The sequence below is a fragment of the Cryptomeria japonica genome, chromosome 10 (assembly GCF_030272615.1).
Source record: "Cryptomeria japonica chromosome 10, Sugi_1.0, whole genome shotgun sequence".
NCBI lineage: Eukaryota > Viridiplantae > Streptophyta > Pinopsida > Cupressales > Cupressaceae > Cryptomeria > Cryptomeria japonica.
The window spans coordinates 511,586,197-511,610,247 of record NC_081414.1 but is presented as its reverse complement, the minus strand read 5'-3'; the positions used below and the strand labels follow the sequence as shown (position 1 = coordinate 511,610,247).

General features: G+C 37.8%; 1 protein-coding gene across 1 annotated transcript in view; it reads right to left on the bottom strand.

The window, feature by feature from the left end:
- The window catches only part of LOC131079883 (probable LL-diaminopimelate aminotransferase, chloroplastic), a 237,792-nt gene that overhangs the window by 146,992 nt on the left and 66,749 nt on the right, over positions 1 to 24,051 (bottom strand). The gene's annotated exons all lie outside the window — the stretch shown is intronic.

The window sequence follows — 24,051 nt, the reverse complement described above, 5'->3', positions numbered from 1 at the left end:
ACCTGTTAATTTTAGTACTTTCAAATTGAATAAAACTCAGAAAATCAGAATTAGTTTTAACTAGGTTAATTAAATTTATTGTTTTCCAGATTTAAGCATAGTAAAGGGAATGAATGCAAAAAAAACAAAGCACAGTTACCCTGGGAAAACCTCCTAGGAGGAAACACCCAACCAAAAGATCCTCAGATCTGATTATGATTTTGAATTCAACTGATCATTACACACTTATCTGGAGTATAGAGGTTGCAGTCACAAGGAAGATGAGATAGAAGTCTTCACAATTAGTTTGCTAATGAAGATCATGATTTGCAGTCCTCCTAATCAGATTTGCTGTGTGTTACAAGGGTAGCAGCACCTTTCAAGTAGTTCGCAATCCTTCTATAGGGTTTGTTTGGGCCTTCAATGGAGTTCTCTATCTCTTGGTGGTGATCTGCTGCATTTGGTAGAATTCGCTGTCTTCTATTATGTTCTGCTGCACTTCAATGTAGATCGCTGATGTCAACTGCCTTGATTCAATATTTCGCTTCCTTAGAACATATTTCAGACCTTTCTTGCAAAACTGAATTGATAAAATTATGAGAAGTATATGCTATATTTATAGGAGTCATAATACTTCTCAATCATGTCGGCCTTCTTTGCAAATTAAACATTTTAATTATTTTAATTCCTTTTAAGTGAATTGAATAGGGTCGGCCCTATCATGGAGGCGAGTTGGGTTTGGATGTAGCGTGGAGGCCTTTTAGGTGGAGCCGAGAGGTATTGGGCCTGGCCCTATATGTTGGAGGCGGATTCCAATGTTGCCCAAGGCAATTGGAATCCGCCAGCCCTAATTACAAACAACACTCCCTCTTAATTAGGGAAGAGAATCATAACCATAATCTTCCATCTTGCACACAAGCAAGTATGGAACTACATAATCATAATCTTCCAGCTTGCACACAAGCATAGACTGGATCCACCTTGCATTGCCCACAGAGGGTGGAGAGGATCTTTTTCTACCATCTTACATTGCCCGCACAGGATGGTAAACAATTACACTAATACCATCTTACATTGCCCGCAGAGGATGGTTTAACAATTACCCTTCTCCTTGAGAAGTTTTACAATACCATCTTACATTGCCCGCAGAGGATGGTTAATAATTACACTTCTCCCTGAGAAGTTTACAATACCACCTTACATCGCCCGCAGAGGGTGGTTAACATTTACAATACCATCTTACATTGCCCGCAGAGGATGGTTAATAATTATACTTCTCCCTGAGAAGTTTACAATACCACCTTACATTGCCCGCAAAGGGTGGTTTGATACAGCACAAGGTATCACTGAGATTGAGACTCCCTCTCAATTAGGGTTTCATTTTCCACAATACCAAGTCTATCCCTGAAGTACACAAACTTCACTTTGGATAGAGGCTTGGTAAGAATATCTGCAACTTGCTCAACTTGCTCATCAGTGCTGACATACTTCAGCTGAATAGCACCTCTTTGCACCATATCTCAAATGAAATGATAATGGGTTTCCACATGTTTTGACCTGTCATGAAACACTGGGTTGATGGACATCTTAATACAACTCTAGTTATCACAGTGAATAATTGTAGGATCCCAAGCTTTGACCAAATAGCCCTGCAAGAAGCTTGCGAAGCCACACTACTTCTCTAGAAGCTACACTTACTGCAATATACTCAGCTTCAGCAGTACTTAATGCCACTGAGGATTGTTTCCTGCAAGCCCAAGAGATTACTGCAGATCCAAAGCTAAAGCAAATACCGGAGGTGCTTTTCCTGTCTTTGACGCTTCCAGCCCAGTCTGCATCAGAATAACCTTCTAAGGTTATTGGAGTGTTAAGAGGATACTTCAGCCCAAAACCAACTGTGCCTCGCAAGTATCTTAGGATATGCTTGGCTGCAACAAAATGAACATGTTTGGGCAAGCTCATGAACTGGCTGAGAGCATTCACAGCAAAGCATATATCTGGTCTAGTGTTAACTAGATACATCAGAGAACCAATCAACTGTCGGTACTCGGATGGATCTGCAAATTCAAAGTTCGCTGCAGAAACACTTAACTTCTTTAAGTTAGATTCCATAGGAGTAGACATAGGTTTACAATCCATCATTCTAAATCTTTCAAAATGTCAATAGTATACTTTCCTTGACTTAGAAAAATTTCGTTAGATCTTTGCCATACTTCTAGACCTAGGAAATAATGCATTAGACCTAAATCTTTCATTTCAAATTATGAAGCTAGTTCTTTCTTGCATCTAATAATAAGTTCATCTTTACCAGTAAGAAATAAGTCATCCACATAAAGAACTAGAATTAGCATTTCATCATTGGCTACTTTAAAATATATGTTAGGAGTCAGCATCATTTTTACAAAACCCTAGACTTAGCAAGTATTTATCAATTCTTTCATACCAAGCATGAGGAGCTTGTTTAAAACCATACAGAGCTTTCTTTAACCTGCACACATGGGTTAATCTATCCTGAATCTCATAACCCTCAGGTTGCTCAATATAGACTTCTTCCTCAATGACACCATTGAGGAAGGTAGTCTTGACATCCATCTGATGTAGTTTCCAACCCCTAGCAGCAGCAATGGCTATTATAGTTCTAATAGAAGTATATCTAGCAACAGAAGCAAATGTTTCTTCATAGTCTATGCCTTCCTTTTGAGAAAAACCACGAGCTACAAATCTAGCCTTATATTTTCCAATACTACCATCAGCATTATGTTTAATTTTAAATAACCATTTAGAGGAAACAACAGATTTACCTTTGGGTCTGGGCACAATGTCCCACACATCATTCTTGATGATTGACTGATATTCTTCATCCATAGCAAGCTTCCAGGCGTGATGACTTAAGGCTTCTTCAACGCTGCAAGGTTCAGTTTCAATGAGATTATACATCAAGGAAACGTAGTTGGAGAATACCTGAGGTCTCTTAGCTTCACGGAAGGTGCCTCTGGGAGCAACAAATCTTTCAACTTCTTGAATGGTGTTCCTTACCCAGAGAGGCCTCTTTTTGGTAATGACAATGTCACTAGGAATATCAGTGGGATTCATGGGTTCTGGAAGGTCATCATGATCATCTTGAGGAGGAGGTTCAACTTGCTCCCTCTGAATCTCAGGGTTAGAATCAACATTTATATTTTGATTGTCATTAGCTTCATCAATAACACAAGAACCTTTCGATTTCTTAAAAGCAATGTCTTCTTCAAATGTAACATCTCTACTTACCTCAACGTACCTTTGACCTGGGATGAGAATCCTGAATGCCTTGGAGGATTCACTGTATCCGACTAGCATGCCTTTCTTTCCGGGAGGTTCCAACTTTGATCGCTTTACCTTGGGCACATGAACATACACGGGACTTCCAAAGATTTTGAGGTGACTAATGTCTGGTTTAGATCCTGTGAAGGCTTCTTCCGGGGTCATGTTCTTTAGGACACGATGAGGAAATCTATTCTGGATATACACCGCTGCTCTAGAGGCCTCAGCCCATAGAAAGATCTACAAGTCTTGATCATGTATCATAGCCTTTGCAGCTTCCATAATAGTCCTATTCTTTCTTTCAGCAACACCATTTTGTTGAGGGTTGTATGGTACACAAAACTCCCTCTTAATTCCTGACTCAAGACAAAAATCATAAAAGCTACCGGAGGTGTACTCACCTCCATTGTCAGATCTTAAGCATTTAATTCTTTTACCAGAGGAGTTTTCAGTTAATGCTTTAAACTCTTTAAATTTACTTAAGACTTCATCAGATTCTTTAGATTTCAAGAAGTAGATCCAAGTTTTCCTAGAAAAATCATCTATGAAGATTACGTAATACAGAAATCCACTAGGAGATGCTATAGACATAGGACCACATAAATCAGAGTGAACAAGTTTTAGTTTGTCTTTAGCTCTATTTTCACTTTTATGAAATGGACTTTTAACATTTTTGCCTATAGCACAACCTTTACAAATGTTATCATGAATTTGACTAAGTTTAGGCATACCTTTGACTAATCTTTCAAGAGATGGAAGGGCTTGGTAATGCAAATGTCCAAGTCTTCTATGCCATAACTCACAGGATTCCGGAGCCTCATTAATGAGTGCTTGAATAGGGTTAGTAGAGAGCTTATAAAGACTATCATATCTTTGACCAATTATGCGAGCAGATTTAAAATTAGCTTTATTAGGCCAAGCAAGGACTTTTCCCTCAGAGAGTGCAATTTGATAACCTTTATCTTCTAAAGCATAAATGGAAATTAGATTTCTTTTAATTCCAAGAACAAACAAGATATCACTGAGGTGCAAGGAAATACCAGAATCTAAATTCAGGGAAGTAGAGCCAGAACCTCTTACCGAATAACGAGCATCATCACCAATTACCACGTGAAGGCTGGTATCCTTTTCAACTAAGCCTGAAAGGTGATCACAATAACCTGTAATGTGTTTGGATGCACCACTGTCAATCAACCATGTATTGTTATCTGAAGGAACACTGCTAGATAGAGCAGAGATGAATAGGAAGTCATTATTTTGTTCTGAGACTTCATTTAGGTTGGCTTCACTTTGGTTAGGGTTATTCTGACATTCTTTAGCATAGTGACCAAATTTGTCACATCTAAAGCATCGGACACGTGAGGTATCTCTTGGTTTCTTCCAAGGGTTTTGGGAACTAAATGATCTGAAATCCCTATTTCTTTTTGGATAAGGTTTCCTCTTGTTTACTCATTTCTTGCATTGAGCTGCAAGCATGAGGTGATCATCTACATGGGGACTTTTGGTTTGCCCCCTTGCGATGAGACAGGACTCTTCTTGAATGCAATCATTCTTCAAGCGATCAAGGGAAGGTAACTCAGTCCTGCCACTGATAGTTTGGATAAATGACTCCCATGAGTGAGGTAGGCCATTTAGGGCAATCATGACAAGGTCTTTGTCTTCCAGGTTATGGCCAATTAAACCTAGCTGATTCTTTAATTCTGAAATTCTCATGAAGTAGGAAATAACAGAATCTTCTTTAGCCATTTTGATATTAAGTAGTTGCTGTCTTAAAGTAATTGCCCTACTGAGATTGTTAATTTCATATGTACCTTGTAAATGGCTGAACATTTCCCTTGCAGTGGTAAATGAGGCAATAGAGGTGACTAGGTGGTCTTTGACTGAATCAATGAGAATCTTCCAGGCCTTGACAGCATCCTTTTTGAATTGTTTTAGTTCAGCAGCATCCGTAGGCTCAATTAGCTTTTTCGCTTCTATGAATTGGAGAAGATCTTCTTCCTCTAGGGCCAACTTGATTCGAACTTTCCATGCAGTGAAATTGAAATTCCCATCAAGTCTATCTTCAACTTTCAGCCCCATTGACCTGATCTACAAAAGCTACAGCAATCTGGAAATAAAGGTGTATTGAATTTTAAATCTGAAAATTGATCTAACCTATAGCTCTGATACCATGTTAATTTTAGTACTTTCAGATTGAATAAAACTCAGAAAATCAGAATTAGTTTTAACTAGGTTAATTAAATTTATTGTTTTCCAGATTTAAGAATAGTAAAGGAAATGAATGCAAAAAAGACAAAGCACAGTTACCCTAGGAAAACCTCCTAGGAGGAAAAACCCAGCCAAAAAATCCTCAGATCTGATTATGATTTTGAATTCAACTGATCATTACACACTTATCTGGAGTATAGAGGTTGCAGTCACAAGGAAGATGAGATAGAAGTCTTCACAATTAGTTTGCTAATGAAGATCATGATTTGCAGTCCTCCTAATCAGATTTGCTGTGTGTTACAAGGGTAGCAGCACCTTTCAAGTAGTTCGCAATCCTTCTATAGGGTTTGTTTGGGCCTTCAATGGAGTTCTCTATCTCTTGGTGGTGATCTGCTGCATTTGGTAGAATTCGCTGTCTTCTATTATGTTCTGCTGCACTTCAATGTAGATCGCTGATGTCAACTGCCTTGATTCAATATTTCGCTTCCTTAGAACATATTTCAGACCTTTCTTGCAAAACTGAATTGATAAAATTATGAGAAGTATATGCTATATTTATAGGAGTCATAATACTTCTCAATCATGTCGGCCTTCTTTGCAAATTAAACATTTTAATTATTTTAATTCCTTTTAAGTGAATTGGATAGGGTCGGCCCTATCATGGAGGCGAGTTGGGTTTGGATGTAGCGTGGAGGCCTTTTAGGTGGAGCCGAGAGGTATTGGGCCTGGCCCTATATGTTGGAGGCGGATTCCAATGTTGCCCAAGGCAATTGGAATCCGCCGGCCCTAATTACAAACAACAATACCAAACTTCAAACACAATTTAATATTGTTTGTAATGTCCCCTTATGGTTGTCCCCTTTTTTTTGCCCTAAAATCACAATTCCAAGCTCATTGAAAGCGTATCCATAAAATAGATCTTTCCTACTAGTGTTAGGATCATTTTTTTGTCATTTGATATATCTAATTCATTAATGGAATTCAACCATAGGAGAGTTAGGATAAGGAGACATATTAGGGTACCTTAAATGATCTACTACCCTAGTCCCAAGAGTGGATATACCATCCGTCTTGGCCATCATGTATAGCCCTTTGCCATCCATATGAGGGGCTGTACCTATTGAGGAATCCCATAGTCGTTCCCCTCTTATTCTCACCCTTATTCTCCTCCCTATGATTGGAGTTCCTTAATCTAATGGTCAACCATGGTAGAGGTTTGGAGAAACTACAATAGGGTGTCTAGAACATCCTTCCTTTCTAACCCCAAGGGCGGGGCACTCCTTGCACCCCCTCGGCCCCATGGGACTATTTGTCACCACCATGAGGTGGCATACTTTGAAGAGGACCTCATAACTATTTCCCCTCCTTGTATTCCCTTACTATCCCTATCATGGTTGATTGCAGCATTTAGACATATAAAGAATTATACATTATTGCCTATATTCTATATATAAGAGATCAAATAATAATATCAGATTCCTAGATTGCATATATATTGATCATAAGAGAGTAAATATAAATAATATTCATTATGCTGTCAACCACAGAAATTTTTACTTCACAGCAAACCACAATAATAATATTAAATTTCTGTATGCCTGAATATGACTGCCTTAAATCAGATCTGATCCTTATCGATCCCATCCTTGGAATGCTTAATTAATCCTTTATACCCCTCCATCAGTGGTGGAGGGTCATGGTCTTCTCCTTGGGTTACAAATGTTCTTAGAAGAGGCATCTCTTCTTGCTGACCAGTGCCCCTTTGCAAATTGTGTTTAGCTTTTAATGATGCCCCTTAACTAATTCGCATCACCTAACTTATGCTTACTAAATTGACTGACTTGTAAAGTGAGATCTTACATTGAGGATTATACTTAAATGCCTCCACAAGGGTTACATTCTCTAAACGCCTCCTACGATACGTTTGATTTGCTATAGATTTTTCAATTAATGAAATTGTGAAGTCTTACATACTACAAGACAATTTCATGCGACTTGGTTGTTGTTTATAAAATGTCAAATCGGGGGCATGACAATTTGGTCTCTTCTTATCGATTTTTTTGGTAACACAAAATCTAGCAAAAAGGAACCTTATCCTAGATTTTATAACATTTTCAATGGCCACAAATTGACCAATAGCATTACCAATTCCTTGAATGAAACATTCATCTCAAAATTCCACAGGGAGCTTTCGGAGTCTAGCCTAAATAGAAACCAAGTTAACATTAGCAACCTCAAAACTAGTAGTCCATCTTTTTAAAATAAGATATGCCTTACCCAAAAACCAGGGACCTCAAGGAAGAACTCTATCATGGTCCTCAATGGACTAAAAAAGAAAAAGGAGGAAACCATTTAACAAGACTGCCAGACTAAGCAGACTTGAAACATTCCAACTGTTGAACGCCCATCTGTGAATAATATCAATGTTTAGCCTAAAACCAAAAAATATTCAAATAAGGGCAAATTGTAATCCAATAGAAGCTTTGTCCACCAATGCATTAGGAATCCTTTGAGAAGGAACCTCCAAAGCAAAGGAGTCACAATCCCAGCAAGGGAACAGCACCAAAAGAACCATTACACACATCAAAAGACATCCCAACTATCAAGCCACCAATAGGAGAAGCATCTCTTGTTACCAACACCAAAGGAAAGACACTGGGACAAATCCCTCAAAAACTTGGGGCGCATAGGCAATAGCCCAATCACGACGAATCTACAAAGAATTGTGTCGAGAAGGGAAAGGAAAACGAATCACTTCCCTAGCAAAACCCCTAAAAATCAATGCCCCGTCACCAAAACAATCATGAGCGATAGAAACAGTCAAGAGGGAAGTGGGGGCCATCACCTTGGGAAGAAATGAAGAGCACAAGAATATACTGAGAGGGGGGTGGTGAATCGGTATATTAACAAACTTTTACTTCTTGAACTTTAATCGCAAGCATGTAACCTATCTCATAAACATATCCGTTGTGTATTATTATTCACATGAGATCTAACTACTATGAACACAAAGAGAACACAAGATATATACATGGAAACCCTTATGGGAGAAAATCGCTGCAATAGAGGCTTTTATAAATATCTTCTTATAAAATATTTGTACGCACCAACCTACTAGAGACACCAACCCCTACGTTTGTGAGCACCAGCCCACTGGAAGCACCAACTCCCAGATCTGATTTTGTGAGCACCAACCCACTGGAAGCACCAACTCCCAAATCTGAATTTTCCACCTTGACAATGTTGCTATAACAAGGATGATGGATGACTTTTTCTTCCACAAACTCTCTTCTTAAATCTGTTATAATCTTCCTCTCAAATCCACTATAACTCAATCATCATAAATATTTCCATAAGTCTGCTAGATGTTTCCCTTTAAACATTTTCTAAATCTGCATAAATTAAGTTCATATATCTGCCCAACAAAGTTTTTATAAATCTGCCAATACAAATCTGCAATAATCTTCTGTATTCTTTGCTTCATTGAATCGGTAATCTTCCTTTAACTTTGATATCCTTAGTGCATATGCTTATTAGACCTTTTAACTTATACACTCAATAATCTGCTCATGTGTCCTCTCAAATCTGCTATGTTCATTTACTCAAATATACCATGTAAATCTGCTTAAACCACAATATAAGTCTGCCAAAAAACTATCCATAAATCTGCTCATATAATCTTCAATAAATGTATCTGATTTTATCCTTTATAAATGGACTGCAAATATTCTTTAGTATGAATTTAAAACATACTTCATATTTCCTCTCTTATTCTTCAAAACATTCTCTATATTAAGATATTTCTCATTGCACACAACACTCACTTGCTCTGTCTGAAAGAATAGTTTTAGAATTTCACACCCACCAACAATGTCTTGAATTTGCCTTATATATATTCCATATGCATTCAAAGGACGTACCTTTTGAACTTAGACATCCCTCAAGAGAGATCACCATTTATTAAACCATCACACCACTTCAAAAAAATAATTCACCTTTGTTTTGCTAATCACACCTTTTGGATGTAGTCCTTTCTTTTTAAAAGAAAAAATAACCAGATCGCATTACCTTTGTAATATCTCATTTTTAATGTTTGTTTGTATTTAATTACAAATCTGCATCTTAAGATAATATCACATCCTTTCATTACTGCCTTTGTTCAAACCATAATTCATATAGAATCACACCTTTGTTAATTACACTTATAATCGCACTTGTTTTTCACAAACTTTACACTCTTATAGAAGCTTCGTATTTCTACAAATTGTACCACTCCATAACAATAACCGCTGCATATTAATCTCTATTTAATGGTTTGCTGCAGTCGATGTATTTAATTAGTCGATCTGATTTCCTTTCCTTAGATCACAATCACGTTAACTGATCATTGTATTTTGTCTGCATCATTTTGTTATAGTATTTCCTTAAACTATTTATCTTCAAATCTCACCCGGTTTATTAATAATTGAATATACTTTTTTCTAGACTTAATCCCTGTCATTAATTCTGACTCGGTTATCTGAAGTCGCTGGTTTTGAGAATAATACTTTAAGTATAGATTGCATCGTTTGTCTCAGACTGAATCACTTTCCATACTTAAGAATGAATCGCTATTCACACAATGAAATCACTGTATAATTGAAATGGATCCTTTGTCGACTTCAGACTGGAAGTTGACTGTCTTGTATCAAGACATGACATATGAAGTCGATTTATCTTACATAATATCCCTTCCATTTCTTTGCCCTTTATCAATGTGTATATTAATATTTGCGTTGCATAATATCCCGTCCATTTCTTTGTCCTTTATCACTGTGAATGTATACATTTATCACTGCCACCATGGATTAATTTTAACTTGGATGTCTAATAAACTCTTTTCATAAGGATCGCTGTTGTCTCTACATATTAATATGATCGCTTCAGTTTAAGTCGCCATTGGTTTATCCAAAAAAAGTCTTCAATCATTGTATAGTAATCTCTGTCTGTGTTCTGGTCTAATTCTTTGACTTTACATTCAATGGAATTTTGTCAAACAGTTTGCATGCATGCTGTAATACCACTGTAATGGTCACCCCTTGTTTGCCTCCGAATTTATTCACTTTCACTCCCTAAGCTATTCAGTAATTTCAACAAACAGTAGGCAAGCAACTTGTGATATACTCAAATTCCTATGTAAGGAATTCTATCATATAGTTGGCACACTAACTCTACCTTTAATTTTCAGATTGTCTTAATGTGTATCATTTGTTTGGGTTCTTAGACCTGTGGTAAAGACTTGGAAACAGATATTGCTTTCATCATGCCAAAGTAACCATGAATTTAATGTAGTATTTTCAATTAGCAATGCATGCCAAACATAGGAATGATAACAGCACATGAATCACTTTAGATTAATTAATATTCTATTCACTGTCAATACTTTCCAAATACAAACAACTCACTGTGATTGTCGCTAACTTATGCTTCAACGAAGTCCTTGTAACTTCCGGCCTTAATGCACAGCGAACTCCAAGTTTGCTGGCTGTTTATGCTCTGAACATTGTGTACTGAACCTGCACCATATTCTGAACTGTGTCCTTGCGCCTGTACGTTCTGCGGCTGCAGATGGAGTTTCCAGCTAACTCTCACGCCCCCTTAACTCGTATTTGCAACTGTATAGGACGGCTGGGTCATTTTGCTAAGTGCTGGTGTTAACAGTCCCACGCCTTACTGTTGTACCTTCAACGCCCAGCATTATCTCACATGTCAATGCCATCATATTGTTACTCGCTGTGTCCTTAACGAGAACACTTTGCTGGGTGTTTATCACAGACTCGAACTTCTTGACTTGCTCTTGATACTCAGTCCCAGGTCAAGCGTTACATACAAACCATGAGTGCAACTAAATCGCACCAGCTGAAGGTGTTTTCAGATCCTTACCAACTCGCACCTACAAACTATGATTCCCGGATACAATGCAACCAACCATTTGATTCAAGAAACCAAGTACCTCCAAAGCCGGAAGCTCTTAAGCTGATGAATGATTTCAACGCCCCAGCTCTAGTCTCTATGATTTGCAACTGATTAATCTCCAGGCTGTCTCTTTCAACAGTGTGAAGATTGTAAGCAATAAGGAATTTCGTCCTCCAAGCCCTTGAAGCCAGATTTTCTAGGAAAATCCAGCAGAATAACAATATCCTTCAACCAAGCATGCTTAGCAAACACTCACTGCCTCTATTTATCCTTTTTACCAAGAGGCCTCTACATCTTACCGGCAATGTGGGACTAAAAAAGCTCCATATTTTATAATTTTTAATTACTTGAGTCCCATGTCCCCTCATTAAATCGACTCAGCCTAGGGAGTCCACTTTTCAAAATAATATAAAGTAACTTTATAACTTTATATTATAACTTTATATTATACCTTTAATTTTAAAGTCAGTTAATTAAATAAACTTCAGGCATTAAAATATATTATCAATCAAACTCAGAATTACATGTGCAATAGCCCTTCGGAAAGGTCTCGCCAACACGCTCCAAGTCCAATACTGAGAATTTGGACTCACTGAGCCAACAGTCGACTTACTATAAAAAGTAAGTCCCTCCAAAACCCCATCAAACGAGCTCGATTTGGCCTGAAACTGAAATTGCCTGGGCCAAAATCCTCCTTGATCCCTTCAAAGTTCTGGTTAGCCCTCAAGACCATAGCAAAACGGGCTAACGCCATATCATCGGATGACTAGCTAGAAAGGGGGCATTGCAGTCTCAATCAAACTATTTTTGTTGGATATTGCCTTCAAGCTTGTTAAGCTCATTATTTAATCAATGCATCTCCCAAAAGAAATAAATTATACTAATGTCCACAAATGACCAAAAAATATGAGCTTAACACACAGAAAGTACAATAGCAAAAAAATTGAGCAAAAAGACTAATGTCCACAGATGACCAAAAAATATACAAGGCACTGAAACACACAGAAAGTACAATAGCAAAAAAATTGAGCAAAAAGGACCTAGACATAACGCATAAAAAATGAAATAGTGAGAATAGATAAAACACAAGAATTAACCAAAAAATGCAAACTGTGTTGAAAATGGTGGAGCATACAAGATAATATAATATATTCTATTGATTTCAATCTCACTCCTAATTTTTATTGTAATACAATGTGGCATTATAAAGCCTTACTTTCTAGCAACTACCTAACTATAGGAATATAACTTCCCAAAACTAATTTCTGTAAGCTAATATTTGTTTTATTTATTTACAAATATTATCCAATTATATCAATTGATGTAATACATTTCGTACATTCCCCTTTTATTACATCAATCCGAACACAGGACACAATACTGCATGGACTAGACACAGGAACCCATTTGGAAACATTGATGAAGTGTCTCCTCCAATTCTCATCGCTCACCCAAGACACACCAAATTGAACTCATCAATGGATGTCTCAACTATCATACCGCAAATCCTCTATACTGCATGAGAAACCATCCTCCCTACACAATGAGAGAACAACTCTCCTCGAAGCATTGATCATTCCTTCGAGTGTATCAGAATCCCTCCTCTAGTGCCTACATATGACAAAACAACTATCTTTTAATCAAGGTTGCACAAGTACGGGGGTACTTGGAGACTTTGGAGACCGGTGCTGGTACTGGTACGGTTATTTTTTCAAAATAGGAGACATTGGTACTTGGAGACGCCAATTTCTTATTACTATAATTTAATAATTTATAGAAATTCTGAAAATATAATGACATTGAACATTAAATATAATGACATTAAATATAATCTAATAATTTAGTAATGGTTGTTGCAACGTTTTAAGAAATCCTTGTGACCTACATTTGTTTTGAGCATTGTTTTTCTTCCGTTTGTACTACATTTTGATTATTTGGTTGCCTATGTTTTGTTTTTTTTTAACATTTTAAGGTTTCCTTTTTTTTGTTTGGCTTGGAGACGGTGGGAGACAGGCGGATACGTGCAGGAAGTCTCCTCTCTATGGAGACGTTTCCAACCAAGTTTCTCGTGCAGGATACACGTCCAAGTCTCCGGTACAAGTACCCAGGGGCTGTGTATGAGTACCCATGCAACCTTGCTTTTAATAGTCCACTTTCCTCTTAAAGTGTCAATATCCCTCCTCCAATGGCATGAGAACCAAATCCCTCCTCTAGTGTACAAAGACACTGAACCAATGTAGATACACTAATCACACCTTATTTTAGAGATTACACTATCCACAAGTTTTGCCAAAAAAATGTCAAGCCCCCCTTGCACCATGAAGGGACACAAAATGAAACTTATGCTTCTCATGCAAAGTGTCATCTCTAAGCAAGAAGCTAGCTCAAGATGATAAATATTCTCCAACCTATGATGCCTCCAACCTTCAATATTGAAAGTTTTTCTTAGTCTTTGAACTTGGTAAATTCTTCACTTTTGCTTTGTCCATTGTTTTCAATATTTGCTTCATTGCTATTTTTAAGTTTTTGCTTTTTATGTCATGTACAACATTGAGCATCAAATAAAATATAATCAAGCATACCATGTGCCATAAGGTATTCAAAATTTAAAGGCCCTATTTCTTTTAGAGTCACCCACAAAGCAAAATAGAAACCATAGGTAGACATTTGGTGTCGTTTTCCACCGAAAATGCACCCTTATAATGAAATCCTCTAATGATTGTTTATAGAAATCTGTGTTTCTCCACAAACTTTCTCAGATCACCTTATCTCTTATATCTCCAAAAAACCCTTTACCACACCTTTATCAACCATTCATAATTACATAGAAATGTTCACTCCTTATTTCTCCTAATTGCTTATATAAGCAAAGGTAAACATTTTAAACATTATCAATGCCCTTCTTCTTATGTATTTTGTAATTCACCCTTGACAACAAAACACTCAAAAGCGATTTCAATAGCTAATGTACCAGCATGGATCATGAGTGCTCGACTATGTTGATTGTATGAAATCCACATGAAACAACTTTTGGATCATGTTACAGTCATGTACTTGCTGTGATATTTCTGTGAATTGTAGAAATGCAATCCAAATTCATCCACAAAATGATGTCATCGATTGCAGAGTCTGGTACGGCCCCTTCGTACATGTGACTTAGATAACAGTTGGCAATGCCAATTAACCGAGTTGTGGGAGAACAAAACAACAGTTGAATGTCTTCAAATAAATCACACATTTATCAATGCTCGATTGCCCAAATATCGTCTGTCGAAGTCAACTCATTGTATCAACCTCTCGCAGCCACAAATCAATAAAAAATTATTTCAAAATTCTTCTCAGTGAAATCTTCATGCTACCTATTCAATCAAACCCATCTCCATATTTCAGGCGAATGTTTTGCTCACCAAGCCAACATCAATTTCACTCACCTATCAATATAAGGATATGATAACCTTGATCAATCTGGTCTGCAACAACCTGAGACATGTATTCATAACTAGAACAATTGTATATATAAAGCAACCACATAAACTTCCATAATTATTTGAAATTTCTTCTACGAGATCGATTGCCTACTTGTATCAATCTTCTAGGGTAGCCCTTATCAGTTCTGACTTTTCCATCACCAGCAATGAGCCACTGCATTACAATAGCAATGACTTTACAATATGTCAGGGCATATTTCAGCCTATTCCTCAGAAGAACCACTAAAGGAAAGCATTCTCTTCCCTTGTAAGGACCTGCTGATGGTTTAACTGCAAAAGCACCACCAAGTTTGTCAAGTATCCGATGCTTAGAGGCATTAAGCCTCTTCAAATGTTTCTTTAATCAACACACTGTTTTGGCTTTGCCTCTGCACTTGTTCCTGTTGAATGCACTACAGCAGCTACCCTTTGCTGTTGATTTACATGCGCATGATCAATTCGCTCTGATACCATGTTGAAAATGGTGGAGCATACAAAATAATATAAATATTATATTGATTTTATTCTCACTCAATCTAATATTTATTGTATTACAAAGTGGCTTTATAAAGAAGCCTTATTTTCCAGCAACTACCTACCTACGGGAATATAACTTCCTAAAACTAATTTCTAACTTCTTATTTATAGGCTAGCATTTGTTTTATTTTTTGATTAACTATTACCTAATTATATACTATTGATGTAATATATTCCCAACAAACTGTAATTTTACTTTCTAAAGGCTATGAAAAAATTGTTAAATTTGTGCCCTAGTTCAGTAATCAGATTTGTAATATTTAATTATTGTTTAGCATTTAGTAAATCATAATCAAGTAAATCCAAGAATGAAACAAGAGAGCAGGAGACAAACACAAAATACCCTGGGAAAACCTCCAAAGAGGAAAAACCCAGCACTAAAGACCCACAGGTCAGATTATGTATTCACTCTTAATTGTACAAATACAATACTTAGCTTGATTCTCCAGATCTGATCCTCTTTTGTATATCAGATCTGCCCTTCTAAATACACCAAGTCTGCACCAAAATGCCTTATATCCTCTTGGACAAGTTCACACAATCCTCTTTTATTTTTCACACCTTTAGTTACAAAGATAGTTCGCTGATTGCATGTGAGATGAAGTGAATAATTGTATTTGCAATTTGACTTTATTTATATGAGTCTTTAACCCATATATACAAGTCGGCCTTCATCCTTTTTGGCGCCAATTTATTTATTGAGGCGTGGTGCATTTTAGGGTGGCGTGAAGGTATGGGGCCGAACTTAACTTGAGGGCACGTTACCCCTTTAGGATAGGACCCAGTCCTATATGGGTTCGGATGTTGCCTTAAGGCAATCCGAACCCATCTTACCTAGTTACAAACAACATAGAAAGTGTAATACACAAGTGGGTCTTTACATAATTACAATTTTCCATCTAGCACACAAGCATAGATTGGACACATTTCATTCATGCACACAAGCAAAGAATGATCAAAGCTCTGCAGATAGAGTCACTGAGATTGGAGCTCCCTCTCAATCAAGGTTCCATTTTCCACAATACCAAGTCTGTCTCTGAAGTATTCGAACTTCACTCTGGATAAGGGTTTGGTAAGGATATCTGCAACCTGTTCATCTGTGCTAATGTAATTTAGTTGAATGGCGCCTCTTTGCACCATATCCCGAATGAAGTGATAGTGTGTTTCCACATGTTTGGACCGGTCATGGAACACAGGATTTACTGACATCTTTATACAGCTTTGATTATCACAATGAATGGTGGTGGGACCACTAGCTTGACCAAATAATCCAACAAGGAGCTTGTGAAGCCACACTGCTTCTCTGGATGCAACAAATGCTGCAATGTACTCAGCTTCTGCAGTGCTTAATGCTACCGAAGATTGCTTTCTACATGCCCAAGAGATCACTGCAGAGCCCAAGTTGAAGCAGATACCTAAAGTACTTTTCCTATCCTTGACACTTCCTGCCCAATCTGAATCTGAGTAGCCTTCCAAGAAGATTGAGGTATTAAGTGAATACTTCAGCCCATAACCAATAGTGCCACGCAGGTATCTTAGAATGTGCTTGGCAGCAACCAAGTGAACAAGTTTAGGTAAGCTCATGAACTGACTAAGGGCATTCACAGCATACAGATATCTGGCTTAGTATTGACTAGGTAGATCAAGGATCCAATCAACTGCCTGTACTCAGATGGATCTGCAAAATCAGAGGTAGCTGCAGAAACACTTAACTTCTTTAAGTTAGATTCCATAGGAGTATACATGGGTTTACAATCCATCATTCTAAATCTTTTCAGAATATCAATAGTATATTTTCCTTGACTTAGGAAGATTTCATTGGATTTTTGCCATACTTCTAACCCTAAGAAGTAATGCATTAGTCCCAAATCCTTCATTTCAAATTCTGAGGCTAATTCCTTCTTACATCTTATGATTAATTTATTTTCACCAGTGAGAAATAAATTATCCACATACAAAACCAAAATAAACATATCATTATAAATCTTCAAGTAAATGTTAACATCAACATCATTCTTGCAAAATCCTAAGCTTAGTAAGTACTTATCAATTCTTTCATACCAAGCACGAGGAGCCTGTTTGAGCCCATATAAGGTTTTCTTCAACCTACAAACATAAGAATCTCTTTTATGGATTACATAACCTTTTGGTTGCTCAATATAGACTTCCTCCTCAATGACACCATTGAGGAAGGTTGTCTTAACGTCCATTTGATGAGGCTCCCAACCTTTGGCTGCAGCAATAGCTATTATAGATCTAATAGAAGTATATCTAGCAACAGGAGCAAAAATTTCTTCATAATCTATTCCTTCCTTTTGAGAAAAACCATGAGCTACAAACCTAGCTTTATATTTTTCAATACTACCATCAGCATTATGTTTAATTTTAAACAACCATTTAGAAGAAACAATAGACTGACCTTTGGGTCTGGGTACAATGTCCCAGACATCATTCTTGATGATAGACCCATACTCTTCATCCATGGCTGATTTCCAAGCATGATGGGATATAGCTTCTTCGACATTGTGAAGTTCAGACTCAATGATATTACACATCATAGAAATGTAGTTGGCATGATTTTGGAGTCTCTTGCTATCTCTAAAGGTTCCTCTGGGAGCAGCAAATCCTTCAGCATCTTGAATCGTGTTTCTCACCCAAAGTGGTCTCTTCTTGCAGACCACAATATCCTGAGGTATATTTGTAGAGTCCATGGGTTCTACTGGGTCATCCTGAACTTCCTGATCCGGAAGGTTAGTGGACTCCTTCTGTATCTCAGGGTTAGCATCAACTTTTGAATCTTGATTTTCAATCACCATATCATTATTATCAGATAATGAACCTTTAGATCTTTTGAAAGCAATATCTTCTTCAAAAGTTACATCTCTACTTACCTCAACATACCTTTGACCTGAAATGTAGATCCTGAAGGCTTTGGAAGATTCACTGTATCCCACTAAGATGCCTTTCTTTCCAGAGGAATCCAACTTGGTTCGTTTTTCTTTAGGCACATGAACATACACTAGGCTCTCGAATATCCTTAGGTGGCTGATGTCAGGTTTGATTCCTGTAAAGGCTTCTTCAGGAGTTACATCCCTTAGAGCATGATGAGGACATCTATTCTGAATGTAAACTGTTGTTTTGGATGCTTCCGCCCATAGAAAAGGTTGCAGGTCTTGATCATGAATCATGGCTCTTGCAGCTTCAACAATGGTCCTGTTCTTTCTTTCAGCAACTCCATTTTGCTGAGGATTGTAGGGAACGCAGAAATCCCTCTTAATCCCTGCCTTAACACAAAAATCATAGAAACTACCTGAGGTGTACTCACCTCCATTGTCAGATCTTAAACATTTAATTCGATTTCCTGTAGTGTTTTCAACTAAGGCTTTGAATTCTTTAAATCTGTTTAGGACTTCTTCAGACTCTTTAGATTTAAGAAAGTAAATCCATGTTTTCCTAATCTATGAAGATAACATAATAAAGGAAGCCACTAGGAGATGCTACAGACATAGGGCCACATAAATCTGAATGAATAAGTTCTAACTTTTCTTTAGCCCTACTATCACTTTTAAGAAAAGGGTTCTTTACATTCTTACCCATTGCACAACCTTTACAAGCATCATCATGAGATAAACTAAGTTTAGGCATACCTTTAACCATTTTACCGAGAGTGGGAAGAGCTTGAAAGTGTAGATGTCCAAGTCTTCTATGCCATAGCTCGCATGATTCAGGGGCCTCATGGATGAGAACTTGAATTGGATTAGCTACAAGCTTATATAAACTATCACATCTATTTCCAATAACACGAGCAGTTTTGAAATTAGATTTCTTAGACCAAGCAAGTACCTTCCCTTCAGAAAATGCTATTTGCAAACCCTTATCTTCTAAGGCAGAAATGGAAATAAGATTTCTTTTAATACCAGGTACAAAAAGGATATCACAGAGTTGTAAGGAAATACCAGAATCTAGTTTTAAAGAGGTAGTAACAGAACCTTTTACCGAGTATCTAGCATCATCACCGATTACCACATGAAGGTTGGTATCTTTTTCAATCAGATCTGAAAGATGCTCACGAAAACCTGAGATGTGTCTGGAGGCACCACTGTAAATTATCCAAGTATTATTTTCGTGGGGACATTGCTTGATAGAGCAGAGATAAGAAGATAATCCTCACTTTGTTCAGCAACTTCATTTAAATTGACTTCCCTTTCCTTGGGATCATTCTGACAATCTCGGGCATAGTGACCATACTTATCACTTCTGAAGCAACGAATGTGAGAGTAATCTCTTGACTTCTTCCTTGGATCATAGGAGGAGGATCTAAAATCTTTGCTTCTCTTTTCTTTCTTCCAATGACCACCTTTCCTAGATTTAGCTAAGAGAACATGATTATCATTTTTGTGAGAGAACTTGAGTTTTCCTCTTACCTGAATTCAAGATTCCTCTTCAATGCAATCAGATTGAAGACGCTCAAAGTTGGGATGATCAGCTCTTCCACCAATGCTACGAATGAATGGTTCCCATTCATCAGGTAGACCATTTAATGCAATCATAACAAGATCTTTATCTGAAATTTGGCAATCAAGAGTACTTAGCTTGTCCCTTAGTTCATTGATCTTCATGAAGTAGGCTATGATTGAGTCTTCTTCTTTCATTTTTATGTGAAGAAGTTGCTGCCTTAGAGCAAGAGCCCTGCTGAGGTTGTTGACTTCATACATCCCTTCCAAGTGTTTGATCATTTCCCTAGCAGATGCAAATTTTGATATGACAGTGACAAGATGATTCTTGACGGATTCAATTATGATCTTCCTAGCCTTGAGGGAATCTTTCTTGAACTGCTTCAGCTCTTCAGCATCTTCTGGAGGGGACAGCCTTTCTTCTTCTACGAATTTCAGCAGATCATTCTCTTCAAGGATCAAAAGAATATGGACTTTCCAAGCAGCAAAATCAAGGGCTCCATCAAGTCTATCTTCAGCCTTCAAACCTGACATTTTAATCTGAAAACAAACAGCAACTATATGCAACAAATGATTTACTAAAATCTGAAATTAGTGACACCTTAGCTCTGATACCATGTTAAATTTGTGCCCTAGTATAGTAATCAGATTTGTAACATTTAATTATTGTTTAGCATTTAGTAAATCATAATCAAGTAAATCCAAGAATGAAACAAGAGAGCAGGAGACAAACACAAAATACCCTGGGAAAACCTCCAAGGAGGAAAAACCCAGCACTAAAGACCCACAGGTCAAATTATGTATTCACTCTTAATTGTACAAATACAATACTTAGCTTGATTCTCCAGATCTGATCCTCTTTTGTATATCAGATCTGCCCTTCTAAATACACCAAGTCTGCACCAAAATGCCTTATATCCTCTTGGACAAGTTCGCACAATCCTCTTCTATTTTTCGCACCTTTAGTTGCAAAGATAGTTCGCTGATTGCATGTGAGATGAAGTGAATAATTGTATTTGCAATTTGACTTTATTTATATGAGTCTTTAACCCATATATCCAAGTCAGCCTTCATCCTTTTTGGCGCCAATTTATTTATTGAGCGTGGTGCATTTTAGGGTGGCATGAAGGTATGGGGCCGAACTTATATTGGGGGCACGTTACCCCTTTAGGATAGGACCCAGTCCTATATGGGTTCGGATGTTGCCTTAAGGCAATCCGAACCCATCTTACCTAGTTACAAACAACAAAAATTTCTAATCTATTAGATTTATAATTCACTAGAAGATGAAATTTTAATTTCCCAATGAAGAGTGAAAGCGCTCACCCTTGATTGCCTGGGATTTGGGTATGTAGGCCAAAAATGTTGGTGGGGCAGGGCTGCATCATCATGATATTAAGAATACAGAACTCGTTGCGAGGCTGGTTTGGGGTGTGTAATGCAACTCTAACCAGCACTGAGAAAATGATTCAAAACAAATATATGGATGGTTCAACCAAAGAAGAATTATCAGTGGCTAACCCTCCAAGAGGCTCCCACATTTGAAATGTTTTATCAGTTGCAAAGAGTTTATCACAAAACACATCACATGGGGGAGGTAATGATGGTAGATCAGCAAATTTCTGGGAAGATGCCTAGGAATGGCTATGTCATGCTGGCAGGAAAAGACCTCTAAGAGGCTAAAAAAATACTATCACTAGTTTGGAGGTTCAAGGTTCGTAACTACCTATAGAGAGCTTGGACAACAGATGAACAACGTGGATATGGAAGCAGCCAATAGGTATGGGGATGCTGGAAGCACAATCGAAATTGTTAAAAGAAGTGTCCAAGAGGAAGGTGTTCATCAAAGATACCCCTGATTCAAATAGGTGGAGATGCATGAAAGCTGGCAACTATACAATGGAAGCAGAATATAAGGTGGTGGACAAGTTAAATCCAAAGGAGGATTGGCCGGCAAATCTTTGCTGGAGCAAAGTTTGCCTCCCAAAATCAAGGACCTTTGCTTGGGTAGCAACTCACAAGAAGATTCTCATTATAGATCGCCTTACACACTTATGCATTTGTGGTCCATTTAGATGTGTCCTTTGTGGTTTTAATGAAGAAACAATAAATCACTCCCTGGTCAATTGTACTTTCTTAAAAAAAAATGGAAATGGTCATGTGTCAAATTGAAGCGGTCCAGTGCTCTATCTAATGATATCTTGGATCTCTTCATGTCATGTTTAAAACTCAGGAAAGGTGTTTTTTCTTGCTTATGGACAGCTTCTCCATACATTCTTATATGGGAAATCTAGATGGGATACAACAGATGCATCTTTTAACACAAGAGTACGAACAATCAAACCTTCACCAACAAGTGTGTAGAAACTATCATTGAACTTGCACAAGGAAGGGTTCAGCTTAATCTGCAAAACAAAAAACCTTCCCTCCTGGGACAAAATGATGTTGGATAAATTGAAAGACCTAAGGCTTCCTCCAGACTACAAGGCAGGCAAAATCCCATAGAACAAAAAAAACCAGAGACTGGCATACAATGGCAGCCCCCACCAAGTGAGAAGGTTAAAATGAATTTTTGACATTGCAACAAAAGGCAATCCTGATCAATCAGGGATTGGATGCAACATTTGTGATTAGGAAGGAAGATTGTTCTGGGCAGCAACAAAGAAATTGCATATAGCCACCAACAATGAAGCAAAGCCTGCAGATTTTTCAAGCCAACGGTTTCTCGTTTGAGCCAGTGTATGGAGATTCAGTCACTATTGTAAACACAAGAAGGAAAAGAGAGACACCTAGCTGGAGGCTGGCCAATATATTTCAGGACGCCTGGCATATTTTTGATTCCTTGGAAGAATTTCAGTGAACCATGTTTATCAAGAGATCAACCAAGAAGCCAATTTGCTGGCATATTTGGTCATTTCTAATCAAGAAAGGACCACCATTAGTTGCAACATGGAGATCTGGTTAGAGGTCAGCACGAAAATTGAGCACCTAAAGTCTATGCACTCCGAAAAGTTGGAAGATATTCCTTTGTTACTTATCCCTTGACCACCAACATTGGGGAACAATATTGAGGAAGGGTGGGGCCATGGACCTGCACAAGAGTCCATGCAGGGAAGATTTCACCAATAAGTTTCAAGCAAGGAGAGGATCAGGTACATCAATCTATTCATAGTCAGGACAAACTGAAGGCAGGATTTTCACCTGGCAGGTTAGGCCAAATCAAAGGACCATATATTGAGATAATGTGACTCAGCCTCATAGCCATAGAAATTTACCTCCCACAGCCAGATCTGTAGCACTAGAAGGAACTACCCCATCCAAAGACTACCAACCTTGGTATATAGTCTTCGCATGCCACCTCCACAGCCACAAATTGACAGTCCAAAAATATAGGCTAGGGGAAAAACCATATACAGATTTGAGCCCATGAGATGGAAAAGACACTCTGTCCAAACACATCCGAGGAATTTTTGGAATCACCATGCAAAGGAGGCAGTGAAGTGCTGAGCTTAAATGCAGGGGAAAGACAAGCGAGGGCATTTTTTATCTGGATAGGAAACTGGCAATCCAAGCCTCAAACAAAGCATCAAAAGTTGAAAGGTAAAGCTTAAAGAATGACCACCTCCATGAATCTGAGGGTCTACATACAGCCATGGGAATGGGATACCCCATTGACTGAGGAATTCAATTTGGAGAAACGAAGTGAGATCTTCATAACAGAATCCCCTTTGGTGGAAAGTGCAGTTTGCAAAATGGTTGGTCTGAACCTGCTAAAAGAAATACCTCAAAGACGCCCCAACACCATCATTGCACCCATCTTCCTTTCAAACCTGGTGAATTTTATCAGGGACAAGGGAATCATTGCTACGGTTGCAAAAGCTTATATTAACGAAATCTATATTCCTCCAATGAAGCAAAAGGTGGCCCTTGACACATGATCCCAGCAAAGGGATGGCCAATGTAGGTGGAGCAATTCCTCTTTCCCGATTGGAGACTTCTGGCAAGGCAAATAACATCCTCTTTGTAGCCAAATCTGGTTGGGTTGAAGCAGATCCCAGTGGTTTTTATGAGGTGCTGAAAGAACAAGGTAAAGCTCTTCAAGGTCAGCTTTAGGAGAAGGTAAGGGATATAGTGTGTGCAATCCAGTTTCT